The following is a 12,823-nucleotide window of genomic DNA, read 5'->3' as shown; positions in this document are numbered from 1 at the left end:
CTTTCAGCCAAGATCCATCTGACATCAGTAATGATGTCCCTCATTCTATGCTGGAAGTCCCCTGTCAATATATTTCTGTAGCTGTTTTTGAGTTAACTTCATCAAAATTTTATTTTTGTGCCACATTAATGATATTGTTAGGTAATTTCCACATTCGGTTGGATCACCTTTCTTTGGAATGGGCAAAAATATGGATCTTTTCCAGTCAGTTGGCCGGATAGCTGTCTTCTAAATTTCTTGGCATAAACGATTGTGTGCTTCTGGCGCTGCATCCATTTGTTGAAATATCTCAATGGGTATTCCGTCAATTCCTGGAGCCTTTCCCCCCCCCCACCCCTAATTCTTTCACTGCATATGGAACACATAGGAATCAAATTGACTACATTTATGGAAAGAAGTGATGTAAAGGCTCAATATTATCAGTCAGAACAAGGCCAGGGGCTGGCTGGATCAGCCCATCAGTTGCTCATATGCAAATTTAAATTGAACCTGAAGAACATTAATCAAGTCTACAAGAGCCAAACATGACCTTGAGTATATCCCACCTGACTTTAGAGACCATCTGAAGAGAGGATTTGATACATTGAACACCAGTGACTAAAGAGGACCAGATGAATTGTGGGATGACATGAAGAGCATACATGAAGAAAGCAAAAGGTCATTAAAAGGAAAGGAAGAGAAGACCAAAATGGATGTCAGAATAGACTCTGAAACTTGCTTTTGAAAGGAGAGTAGCTAAAGTGAATGGAAGAAATGATGAATTAAATTCTGAACAGAAAATTTCAAGGGGCAGCATGAAAGGACAAAAGACCTGGAGATGGGAAATTAAAGGAGAAGAACTTGCTGGGCATTTCTCAATCTTGGAGAACTGAAGAAAAAAGTCAAGTCTCAAGTTGTAATATTGAAGGATTCTATGGGCAAAATAGTGAATGATGTAGAAAGTATCAAGAAGATGGAAAGAAGATGTCATTGTACCAAAAAGAGTTGATTGATGTTCAGCCATTTCTGGAGGTAACATATGATCAAGAATATTTTGCCTAAGAAGTAAAAAATGTTCCAAAGATGAGAAAATTTCCACCATTTCTTATACTCTTATCTTCTCAACATTGCCATGGAAATAGACCCAGGAACAGTGTTTACATAATAAAAATATACCCTCAAACACAGTTTTCTGTTTGACACTCTAGTTTCTGTTTCTTGAAACTATGGACACATAGACAGTTCTTCAAAAGTGCCTGGTGCCCAGGGCAATATAGTCTTCTCTAAGCTGCTGTTGTGTTGTTAAGTGCCGTCGAGTCATTTCCAACTCATAGCGACCCCATGCACAGCAGAACGGAACACTGCCCGACCCCGTGCCAGCCCCACAATCCCTTCTATACTTGAGCCCATCATTGCAGCCACCGTGTCAATCCATCTCGTTGAAGGCCTCCCCCTCTTTCGTCGACCCTCCACCCTACCAAGCATGACATCCTTCTCCAGGGAATGGTCCCTTCTTACAACATGACCAAAATAGGTGAGATGAAGTCTGGCCATTCTTGCTTCCAAGGAGCATTCTGGCTGCACTTCCTCCAGGACAGATCTGTTAGTTCTTTTAGCAGTCCATGGTATTTTCAGCATTCTTTACCAGCACCACAACTCAAAAGCATCAACTCTTCTTCGGTCTTCCTTATTCATTGTCCAGCTCTCACATGCATACGAGGCGATTGAAAATATCATGGCTTGTGTCAGGCACACCTTAGTCCTGAAGGAGATATCCTTGCTCCTCAGCACTTGAAACAGTTCCTTCACAGTTGACTTTCCCAATGCTACACGTCGTCTAATGTCCTGACTGGTGCTTCTGTTGGCATCGATTGTAGAACCAAGCAATGTGAATTCTTTGACAACCTCAATCTTTCCATTTATTGTGATCCTGCTCATTGGTCCTGTTGTGAGGATTTTTGTTTTCTTTATATTGAGACGTAATCCATACCTAAGCTGCTTAGTAGGCTATTGTTTGACTTTAAGGTGACTTTAGGAAACCAGTCTGCTGAAGGTTCAAGGTTCCAAAGGACATCTAAGGGCAGTGGCCTTGGTAGATTATCTTAACCTCCATGGATTCCAGAAATATGGATTCAGGGAAGATTAAAACTGTTTCTCATAATTGAAAACATAGTCAGTGGGTTCAGAAACCAGATCACTGATGAACTGCATTGACTTTGACTCATGATGATCCCATGTATAACAGAATGAAACATTGCCTGCTCCTGAGTCATCCTCACAATCACTGGCAAGTTTGAGTCCATTGTTGTAGCTATTATGCCAATCCATCTTGTTGAGAGGCTCCCTCACTCTTGTTGGCCCTCTACTTTGCCAGATACAATGTTCTGTTCTAGTGATTGATCTGGCTTGATGACATGTCCAAAGCAAGGGAGTTGGGCCATAAGGTTTTCACTGGGTAATTTTCATAAATAGGTTATTAAGCCTTTCTTCCTAGGCTATCTTAGTCTGAAAACTCGGGTAAAATCTGCCCACCATGGGTGACCTTGCTGGTATTTGAATACTGATGGTACGACTTCATAGCAACACGCAAGACACCACATATGACAAACTGACAGATGAGTGGCGGACTGATAATGAATGAGTAGCAACATTTTCAATGGAGTGGTAGGGGTAAAAGCCAGAATGCCTTGTCTGTTAAGAGCTAGATATGAAAGAGAAGTACTAATTCTTAAAAGTAATTAGCCCAAAATTTACGGGCCCAAGTTATGGCATAAATAGACTATCAAGCATAGCCCAAAGTGCACAAACAGCAGAAGATAAACTAGATGATTTAGACCTTCTAAAAATTAAATTTTTATGTGCTTCTGAAGACTTCTCCAAAAGACTAAAAAGAGAACCTACAGATTGGGAAAAAATATTTGGCGATGACATACCTGACAAGGGACTTATTTCTAAAATTTAGAGAAAACTCCAACACCTCAACATCAGAAAGACAAACAGTCCAATTAAAAAATGGGCTGAAGACATGAATGGACACTTCACCAAGGAAGATATTCAGGCAGCCAACAAACAGATGAAGAAATGCTCACGATCATTAGCCATTAGAGAGATGCAAATCAAGAGAAAAATGAGATACCATCTCACCCCAGCACTAATGGCAAAGGTCAACAAGACAGAAAATAACAAATGCTGGTGAGGATGTGGAGAGAATGAGACTCGCATACGCTGCTGGTGGGACTGTGACATGATACAACCACTGTGGAAAGCAGTATGACGATTCCTTAAAAAGTTAGAAATACCATTTGATCTGGCAATCCCATTACTAGGTATATATCCCAAAGAAGTGAGAACCAGGACAAGAACAGATGTGTGCACGCCCCTGTTCATCATAGCACTATTCACAATAGCAGAGAGATGGAAACAATCTATGTACTCATCAACAGAAGAATGAATAACCAAACAATAGTACATACACAATGAAATACTATGCAACACTAAAGAGTAATGTAGTATCTGCAAAACACTGCATAACATGGATGAACTTGGAGGACATTATGCTAAGTGAAATAAATTAATCACAGAAGGACAAATATAGTATTAGTTCATTATTGTAAAAAGTCAAGGAAAGGTTTATATATGGAAGGAAACTTTCTTTGTTGGTTACCGGGAACACTAAAAAAAAAAAAAAAAAAAATCCACTGACCTATGTCACTTTAGTTTTGTGTATTTCACTGTACATAAATTATATTTCAATAACATGTATTTTTTAAAAAAATAATAAATACCAGCAAGGATGTGGAGATACTGGGACTCTCATGCAGTGCTGGTGGGACTGTAAAATCATACAAACACTGTGAAAACCAGTATAGTGATTTCTTAAAAAGTTGAAATTAGATATACCAGTTTATCCAGCAATCTCATTACTAGGTACGTATCCTAAAGAAGTGAGAGCCAGGATAAGAACAGGTGTATGCACACCCATGTACATCAAAGCAGTAGTCACAATAGCAAAGAGATGGAAACAACCTAAGTGCCCACCAACAGAAGAATGGATAACCAAGTTATGGTACATATGCACAATGGAATACTATGCAACACTAAAGAATAATGTAGACTCTGTGAAACACCGTATAACATGGATGAACTTACGGAGTTTATCCATAATAGAGGACATTAAGCTGAGTGAAATAAGTCAATCACAGAAGGACAAATATTGTGTTAGATCACTATTGTAAAAACATAAGGAAAGGTTTATATATGGAAGGAAGCTTTCTTTGTTGGTTACCGGGGGGTGGGGGAGGGAACACTCTAGATAGGTAGAGACAAGTGTTGGTTGGGTGAAGGGAAGGGCAATGTACCACAAGTGAGTGATCAGCACAATGGCACTGAGAAAGAAGACAGAAAAACATGGGAAGTACAGACCACAAAGATGAGCCTTGTTGCATGTGCAGTACTTTGTTAGTGATGGCAAGCATTGATCTATGGGTGGATAGATGGGTGGAGAGGCTGAACAATCAGGTATGTCGAGATAGGAGAGAATGTGCACATGACTATGTATATGGTTAGCAGACAGTGTTTCTACATGGATATTTGTAGGAGCTGTAATAATGTGCGGGTATATAGTAGAGCTGACAAGGGGCAAGGTTATGATGACTTCTCGGCTACAGGCAGCTAGCCAGAGGGAGTGAGTAGTTGGGCCTGTGGGCTCAGGATTGTGGTCTCAGGGGACATCAAGCTCAAGTGGCATAACATGCTACACAGAATACATTGTTTGACATCCTCCTTTGGTGAGTAGCAAGTAGGGTCTTAATAGCTTGCAAGTGGCCATCTAGATACAGTGATGGGTCTCTCCTTGTCCAGAGCAAAGAAGAATGAAGAAAACCAAAGATGCATGGAAACGAATAGTCCAAGGGACTAGTAGACCATGTGATCCTCAGCCTATAGGATGTTGAGACCAGAGATACTAGATGGTGCCCAGCTACCACTGTCAACCACTCGGAGGGAGATCAGCGCAGCAGATCTTGGGTAGAGTGGGAGAGTAATGTGGAACAAAACTAAAAAGTCATTTAAAAAAAGACCAAGTTTGCTGATCTGCTAGCGCCTGGTGAGACCTCTGAGACTATGGCTTCTAGTTACCCTTCAGGTCTGGACTTGAACTCACTCCTGTGGCTTCCAGCAAAATAATAGGCATATGGGGTGAACCTTTACATCAGATACATACACTCCTTGGAGTGATCATTAGTGGTAGAACAGAATGGCAATGTTTGCACAGGGAGACAGCTGAGGAGGGTTGGTGGGAGTGTGTTGGAGGGAAGGACACAGGGAAGAGGTAACTATGGGGAGGAAGTGGGAAGAGAGCTGTTACATTGTGGAACATTGCAGTCAGTGTCACAAAACAAAGTGTGTATGAACTGTATGGAAAATGAATTTGCTCTAAACTTTCATCCAAATCACAATTAAATAAAAGAAAGAAGAAAAGTAATTAGCCCAGAGCATGAAATCAAAGTGGAATCATGGATGTTTTTCTGTTAATTTGCATCTCAGAGGGTTGGTAATTCCATCGCAATTCTGCCTTCCCACCTATTGGATAATTCCATTTAGTTAGGGGTCATCATGAGTTAGAATTGATTTAATGGCAATCAACAACATAAACAATCACTTAGGTATCAAAGAATGCTTTCATAATAAAATGAATTTCATTATATTTATGTATTTTTTTCCAACAAAAATATAGTTTGAACCCTGAATTAAACCAACTCTAAAAAATAAAGAACTATGACATGGGACAATACTGAACAGAATTTCAAGTTCCACTGGAGTCTAGACTTTATGGAGCCATGGAAGGTAGATGAACCCCTGAAATATTCTTTAAATGTTGAGATAATCTTTAAACCTTAAACAAAAGAAAATCCCCTGTACTCCTCTCAAGACTAAACAATAGTTTTGCTTAACCAGCCAAAGAAGGTCTGCTTTGAGCATTATGCTCTTTTAGGAACTATCTAGATGGAATCAGATTGACAACAGCAACTCAAAAGATTGGATTGGATTATTAAGGGTCAGTGAGTTTGTTAATGAAGGAGGAACAACTCAGAAAAGGAGAGTAAGAATTGTTGCACAATTTCAGGAATCTAATCAAGGTCACTAAATTGTACATGTAAAAACAGTTGAATTGGTGTATGTTCTGCTGTATATATTCTCAACAACAAATTCAAAGGGAAAAAAAAACAATGAGACATCCTAGGGAATTTGAATGCAGAAGGGATACTTGGTGATACTGGAGTTACATTTAATTTTTAAATGTGATTATGGTATTGTTATTTTTTAAAAGACTCATCATCTCTTAGATACAGATATTGAAGGATTTATTAGAAAATGACCTAATATCTGTGTTAGCTTCAAAGTAATCTAAACTGAAAAGGGGCTTGTGTGTGTGTGTGTGTGTACAGACTGGCAGATGAACAAGATTCGCCACTGTTAAAGAGATTCATAAGAGTTTATAATCCTATTTTTACTATGTGTAATTTTTAAATAATTTTAAAAATGAACAAGTATAGGAAAGAAGAATAATATATGTAAAATACCAAATAAATACTCAGAAATGACCTGGAATAAATATCAATATTATTGCTTTATGAACAGCATAGAAATAGTTCAAAAATGCCTAAACACACACACAGTAGAAAATCATAGTCCCATTACCAGGAGTAATCATATTGTAAAGTATGCTTACTGAGATATTTTTCTTTGTGAGGTAATGTTTTAGAATGATTTCTCAATATGTGCAAACAATATGCACATATTTATTTGTATAAAATGGATCTATTTAAATGTTATAAAAATAAAGCATGTTAGTTTAGAAAATACATGTCTAAGAAAATACAAAATGGGTTAGTATGAAAGTAAAATCCTCTATATTCCTCACTCTAGAATTAACCTGTTAGCTAATAAAACCAGTGAAATTATTTTTAAAACCTTTTCATTTAGAATAAGTACTATTTAAAATAATGTTGGATTCATAGAAAAGCTGTGAGACACAACAAAGTGTTCCCATAGGCTCTTTATTCAGATTCCCCTAATGTTAATATATTACAGAACCATGGTACGTTTATGAAAACAAAGAAATTAACATTTGCACTATACTAAGGCACTTGACTGCTAACCAGAAGGCTGGCGGTTCAAACCCTCCTGGGAAGGAAGATGGGTCAATCTAGTTCCATAGTGATACAGTGTTGGAAACCGAAGAAGGGGTCGAGTCCGACTCAACGGCACAGAACAACAACAACAACATTACCTAACTACAGAGTTTATTTGGATTCCCTAGCTTTTCCACTAGGAGCTCTGGTAGCATAGTGCCTAAGGCATTTGACTGCTAACCAGAAAGCTGGCAGTTCAAACCCACCAGCCACTCCTCAGAAGGAAGGTTGGGCAATCTACTTCTGTAGTGATACAGCCTCGGAAACCCAAGGAGTCAGTCCGAGTCAACAGTACATAACAACAAGCTTTTCCACTAACTTTTTTTTTCTTTTTTTATGTTCCAGGATCCAACAGGATATTATGTTGCATTCTTTTTTCAAACAATTCAGTGTAGACCTTTTCCAAGGCAATACATTTATTTTCCTCCTATTTCTTTCCCAACAACATCATGCTGCATTATATGCTTACTTAATTTATATAACTTTTCCCCCATTTACATTTAGGTGGTTTTCAAAGTTTTGACATTAGCTCTAAGGCTGCAGGAAAATTCCTTGCAAATTCTGTGGAATAATTTTCTAGACAAGGAGTTACTGAATTGAAACCAAAATTATTGAAATTGAAATTGAAATCAGAATCAAAGTAGAATTTCCCTCCTAACAGTATTAATGGTTTATCCTTTGCTCCAACATTGTTGGATTGCCCATCATTCTTACATAACCCATTTTTACATGTGGGGTCATCATGAGTTGGGATTTTCTAGACAGTATCTGGTTTGGTTTGGTTTTAACACTGAATGAACTCAAATCTCATAAGCAACAAATGACAGCCTTATTTTTCAAATTACATTTCCTTTATTATTGGGAAGGGTGAACTCTTTTTTTCCCCCATTTTACTGACTTTTTTTTTTTTTTTAAATAATTTGGTTTTGTCTTTTATGCTTAAAGGATAGCCTAGCGGGCTATCCTTATTGGCTTGCTTGTCTGTTGTTTGTTTAGTAAGAGGTCTTTACTTATTCTGTATCTTAATCATTTATCTATAATGTGGCAAGGCTTTTTTAAAATTATATATATATATGTATATTTTTAGTTTATTTCATATGTCAATCTTTCATGAGTTCTGAATTTCATATAAGGAGCCTGGTTGTGCCATGGTTAATTACACAGCTGCTAACTGAAAAGTTGGTGGTACAAATAAACTAGTTAGTCCTTGGGAGAAAGATGTAAAGATTTATAGCCTTGGAGACTTTGTGGGACAGTTCTACTCTATCCTGTAGGATCATTATGAGTGGGAATTGACTTGATGACAGTGTATTTTTTGTTGTTGTTGGTTTATTTTATTTATTTTTGATTTGTTAGTGTAGAAAGCTTACCCCAACCCAAAGATTGTTTTTAACGATCTTGCTATATTTTCTTTGTGTGTGTATAGCCCCTTTCTTATGCAAATGTTTAATCTGGGATTTAATTTGTGTATCCTGGGAGAGTTACACAATTTTGAGAAGTAGAGAGACTTTGAAGGCAGTCTACTTCACACAATGTCTGTTTATATGCACAATGTTTAGTATAATCAGCAGACTGAAAAACAGAAAACAGGATAAGAAATGCTAGTCAACTTGTGGAATATCTTGCATTTTTTAACTTACGAAATTCCTACTATATTGTTGTTAGATGCCCTTGAATTGATTCTGACTCATAGCAACCCTATGTACAGTACAATGAAACATTGCCCATTCTGTTCCATTCTCACAACTGTGGCTATGTTTCAACCCCTGTGTAAACCCATCTCATTGAAGATGTTCCTCTTTTTCACTGACCTTCTTCTTTACTAAAGTATCAATTCTTTTTTGGTCTTCCTATTCATTATCCAGCTTTCACATGCTTATGAAGCAATTGAAAATACTGTGCTAGGAGGGTCGGGCACATTTTATTCCTCAAAGTGAAGGCTTTTTAAAAAGATTTATAGGTTTGGCAGGTGATATTCCTACATATGTATTTGTATGTGCTATAAAAATGTCCATATGCAGTTTAAAGCTAAAGGTGCAAAAGTAGGATAACTTTTAGCCACAACTAAGCACCTTGAGCTCTGGTAGCATATTGCCTAAGGCACTTGACTGCTAACCAGAAGGCTGGCAGTTCAAACCCACCAGCCACTCCTCGGAAGGAAGATGGGGGCAATCCACTTTCGTAGTGATACTGCCTCGGAATCCCAAGGAGGGGTCGCTATGAGTCAGGTCTGACTTGACGGTACATAGCAACAACAACAATAAGCACCTTGAGGGAGGGAGTCATAGGGCCTGTGGGCTGGGGATTATGGTCACAGTGGGCAACAAGCTCACTTAGCACAACATAATATATGAAAATACTGTTCTACATCTTATTGAGGAGCTCTGGTAGCATAGTGCCTAAGGCACTTGACTGCTAACCAGAAGGCTGGCGGTTCAAACCCACCAGCCACTCCTCGGAAGGAAGGTTGGGCAATCCTACTTCCGTAGTGATACTGCCTCGGAAACCCAAGGAGGGGGCTATGAGTCGGGGCCGACTCGACGGCAAATAACAACAACAACAACAACAACATCTTATTGAGTGAGTAGAGACTAGGGTCTTAAAAGCTTGTGAATGGTGACCTAAAATGTAACTATTGGTCTCTCCTCATCTGGAACAATGAAGGGTGAAGAAACAAAGTTGCATGGAAACAGTGCAAGGGACTAATGGACCTTAAGAAGCTCAGGCTGTATGACCCTGAGACCAGAAGAACTAGATGGTGCCCAGCTACCAATGCCACCTACTCAGAAAGGGATCAAAATTTGAAACCCTGGATAGAGTGAGAGAAAAATATGGAACAAAACTAAAATCATAAAAAAAATACCAGGCTTACTGGTCTGATAGTGACTGGTGAAACCCTTGAGACTATACCCCGAGTAACCCTTTGGACCTGGAATTGAACTCACTCTTGTGGCTTAACTCTCAGCCAAACAATAGACAGGCCTATGAGCTCAACCATGGGAGAGGAAAAGGGCAGAATTTGTACAGGAATAAAGGCAAGGTTACAAGAATGCATTGGCTAGGACACAGGTAAAGAGTAAGCACAGGGAGGAAATAGGGAGGTGCTGTTACACTTCAGGGAATGTAACCCATGTCTCAAAACAAAATGTGTATGAATTGCTGAATGTAAAATGAGCCTGTTTTGTAAAATTTCACCCAGATCACAATACCAAAAACCAAACTCACTGCTGCCGAGTTGGATCTGACTCATGGCGACCCCTCCTTGGGTTTCTGAGGCAGTATCACGACGGAAGTAGATTGCCCAACTTTCCTTCCAAAGTGGCTGGTGGGTTTGAACTGCCAGCTTTCTGGTTAGCAGTCAAATGCCTTAGCACTATGCCACCAGAGCTCCCTAGGTCACAATAAAAAGTAAAAAAAAAAAAAAAAAAAGGAAAAAAGAAAAGAACAAGATTGTTTGCAGCAGATTTGCCTAATTCAATATGTCATTTGATTTCTTGACTGCTGCTTCCATGGGTGTTGATTGTGAATCTAAGTAAAATGAAATCCTTGACAAGATTAATCTTTTTTGCATTTATCATTATGTTGCTTCTTGGTTCAGTTATGAGGATTTTTTTTTTTTTATGTTGAGGAGTAGTCCATAGTGAGTCCTCTATGACTGTACTGAAGAGTTCCCACAGTTTCATCAGTCATCTGTTTTCTAAGTCTGTTGTTTGGTTTTTAGTCTCTTCAAGTTTTTTTCTTGGTCCCTCAGGAACTTGAATTCATTGCCCAGTTTTAGAGTACTTTCTCTGTTCAGGAAACACTTTCTTCTGCTTGCCCCATTAGATCTTACTGTTTTCTTGGTTCTGTTCTCAAATACTAATATTATCATATAAAGGCAGACACCCTCCCTACGACATTTTCCCACAAGACAGCTGTGATTTTGAAGGAGAGGTTGAGGGATGCGTCAGGGGACCAGGCAGTCAGACAATCCAAAGAGGAGTTTCCAGGTGTCTGGCAGGAGGGTATATCAGAATCCAGGGGCATAGATTGAAGCAATAACAGAACTTGTTGCTTGGTTGACTGTGAGCAATTAAGGAAAGAGAGAAATCTGAGATGCTTTCTAGGTTTCTGCCTCACCTATATTTGAGTTTGGTATTATGAGAATGGGGGAGCTCTGGTAGCATAGTGGCTAAGGCGCCTGACTGCTAACCAGAAGGCTGGCGGTTCAAACCCACCAGCCACTCCTTGGAAGGAAGATGCAATTTACTTCCGTAGTGATACTGCCTCGGAAACCCAAGGAGGGGTTGCTATGAGTTGGGTCCGACTCGATGGCACATAACAACAACAACATTATGAGAATGGCAGTTCCATTGATTAGGATGGAGAAGACTGGGGGAGGAACAGTTCCTGGAAATGTCAGTGAAAGCCGGGGAATTTGCTATTTTTGAGATGGCTGTTATACAATATAAACAATAATTTTTGGGTAAGAAACCTTACTGATCTTACTTATCCCTACCTCTAATTTGCTTGTTTACTGAGAAGATGCCTGTTATCCTTAAAAAAGCATACGAGAATAAAAAAAGGGCAGCATTTGCCCAGGGATATAGCTTGGAAAGCAGGAAGGGATAGGAAAGCAGGATGAATGGAAATGGTAAACACGGGGGGGGGGGGGAAGCAGGAAGAGTGCTGTTACATTGTGGTGATTGCAATCAGTGTAACAAAAATAAAGTGGATGAATGGAAAATCAAATTGCTCTGTAAACTGCCACCAAAATCACAAAAAAAAGTTTTTTGAAAAGAAAAGAAGCCCATACTCCTTATCATTCCTCTGTACTCCAGCCCCACCCTCCAGCCCCACCCTCCAGCCCCAAGCAAACACTAATTTATGACCTACCTCTACAGATTTTCCTACTCTGAACTTTCGTATGAATGGAATCTTATAGCATGTGGTTTTTATGACTGACTTCTTTCCTTTAGCAAGATATTTTCTAGGTTCATCCAAATTATAGCATGCATCAGGGGTTGTTGTTGTTATGTGCCATCGAGTCGTCTACAACTCATAGCTACCTGAGGTACAACTGAATAAAACACTGGCCGGTCCTGTGCCAGCCTCATGATCTCTACTATACCTGAGCCCATCGCTGCAGCCACCATGTCAATCCATCTTGTTGAAGGCTGTGGTGGTTATGTTTTTGTGTCAACTTGGCTAGGCCTGGTGAGTGGCTGGGCAGCTGGATGTAGTATTCCCCATGATGAGATTGACAATCAACTCCATGGTGGAATCTACTGGGAGCAGCTGAGTAGCTGCCTTAGGGAATGTGGTCTGCTTCTTGTATTTAAGCAGAAGCCTTGGGAATAGTCTCTACCCTATGGCACACTTGGACTCTGCATGTAGCCGTGTCGTTGCTCAGCAACCTGCTATGCTCTGCTGACCTTGGGACTTAAGTCAATGCCCTGCCATGTGGTTTGGTAACATCGGGACTGTGCCTTTTGACTTGTCAATCTTGGGGCTTCCCAGCCTCAGCAGCCAACAGCTGTCTGAGTGAAGAAATGCTTCTAGCTCCAGTGGGCCAGGAGCAGGAGGCAGAGCTGGACCCCAAGGTTGAGGGGCTTTCACCCAGCCCCTAGAGCCTGGCATTTTGAAGTTGGACTTAAAGCCTCCAAATCATA

The sequence above is a fragment of the Orycteropus afer genome, unplaced genomic scaffold, assembly GCF_000298275.1.
Source record: "Orycteropus afer afer isolate SDZICR_OR568_19922 unplaced genomic scaffold, OryAfe1.0 scaffold00443, whole genome shotgun sequence".
Classification (NCBI taxonomy): Eukaryota; Metazoa; Chordata; class Mammalia; order Tubulidentata; family Orycteropodidae; genus Orycteropus; species Orycteropus afer.
The sequence above is the reverse complement of the archived record's forward strand: the minus strand, read 5'-3'. Positions refer to the sequence as shown.